Source organism: Cebus imitator, unplaced genomic scaffold, assembly GCF_001604975.1.
Source record: "Cebus imitator isolate Cc_AM_T3 unplaced genomic scaffold, Cebus_imitator-1.0 Scaffold119, whole genome shotgun sequence".
NCBI lineage: Eukaryota > Metazoa > Chordata > Mammalia > Primates > Cebidae > Cebus > Cebus imitator.
In genome coordinates, this window is record NW_016107434.1 from 745,013 (window position 1) to 746,664 (window position 1,652).

At 38.0% G+C, this 1,652-nt stretch overlaps 1 non-coding gene across 1 annotated transcript; it reads right to left on the minus strand.

Moving 5' to 3' along the window:
- Positions 1–561: 561 nt before the first annotated feature.
- LOC119472837 lies at positions 562–777 on the minus strand. The gene has a single exon (XR_005202012.1). It is a non-coding gene; the product is annotated as a small nucleolar RNA U3 (small nucleolar RNA).
- Positions 778–1,652: the final 875 nt, after the last annotated feature.

A 1,652-nucleotide genomic window follows, 5' to 3' on the forward strand; every position in this document is an offset into this window, starting at 1 on the left:
TGTCACTCTTTTTAATGTTAGTCATTCTTGTGGGTATGTACTAGTATTAATGTATTCCTCTGGTTTTAATTTGTATTTCCCTGATTCAGAGTGATGTTGGGTGCCTTTTTATACTCTTAGTATTTATTTGAATATTCATTTTTTTGAAGCATTTCTTCATGTACAGGATTTTGTTATTGTTATCAAATTCAAACTAATAATCAGAGAACATGGGTCTTTTTTGTTTTTGTTTCTGAGTTTTTGATGCTTACATTTTGATATTTATAGGAGTTTGCTTTATGGCACTTTTTTTGGTTACGAATGTGTGTTTGTAAAGCATATGCTCTAATGTTTTGGGTTGCTCAGATCTTCTACATTTTACCAAATTTTTATTTTCCTGAATTACTGAGAAAGGTGTGTTAAAATCTTCCATCATGTTTACTGCTTTTTCAATTGCTTTTTGTAATTCAGTCATTTTTTAACTTTATATACTTTGAAGTTATTTATTAAATACATATGCCTATATAATAGTTATAACTTCCTGGTGAATTTTTTTTCTTTCTTTTTTTAACAAGAAGGGAAACCACTCAGACTGAGTCCTTTCCCTCTTACCCTCCCGGAGGAAGAGAAGAATGGTCATCAGTGGTACATGGTGGTTGCAGTAAAGCAACAAGAGCCTGCTTCATGCTCAGGAGACAACACTGATTCTCCTCATGGTCTGCAGCACTTCACACGTTCAGAGAAACTTCTTTAGTAATGAGCTATGTAAACAATCTTGATTCTTGAAAGTATTGTCTTGAATTTTTCTTTTTATCATTATTTGATTTTTCTCTCTCCTTTCCCCTTCCCTTCCTTTCCTTTCCCTGTTCCTTTCTTCCTTCCTTTCCTTTCCCCCTTCCTTTCCTTTTGTTTCCTTCCTCCTTCCTTTCTTATCTCCCTTCCCTCCCCCTTCCCCTTTCTTCCCCTTCCCCTTTCTTCTCCTTCCCCTTCCCTTCCCCATTTCCCTTCCCCTCCCTTCCCTATTTCCCTTCCCTTCCCTGTTTACTTTCCCTTCCCTTCCCTTCCCCATTTCCTTTCCCTTCTCCTTCCCTTCCCTCCCCTTTCCTTTTTTATTGTTGTTTTTTGACAGAGTCCCACTCTGTCACCCAGGCTAGAGTGCAGTGACACAATTCCCGCTTACTGCAACCTCTGCCTCCCAGGTTCCAGCATCCTCCAGCTTCAGCCTCCTGAGTAACTAGGATTACAGGTACCCACCACCACACCTGGCTAAATTTTTTTTTTGTATTTTTAATAGAGATGGGGTTTCACCATGTTGGCCAGGCTGGTCTCGAACTCCTGGCCTCGAGTGATCCTCTCACCTCAGCTGCCCAAAGTGCTGGGATTACAGGTGTGAACCACTGTGACCAACCTTATTTGGTTCCGTCCTTATTCCCAATAATGCTTAATGTTTGGTGTGACTATAATTTATTTTGGATAATAGTAATATTTGCATGGTAAACATTTTCATCCTGTACACACATTTCTGCATCCTTGTGCTTTAAGTGCACCACTTGTAAGCAGCATATAGTCTGATTTTATTATTGTTTTAAAATTCAATCTTCCATTAACAAGTCTGTCCATATTCAATCTGTTTTAAAAGTTAAACTTTTAATTGGAGAGTTTGTATAATTAGT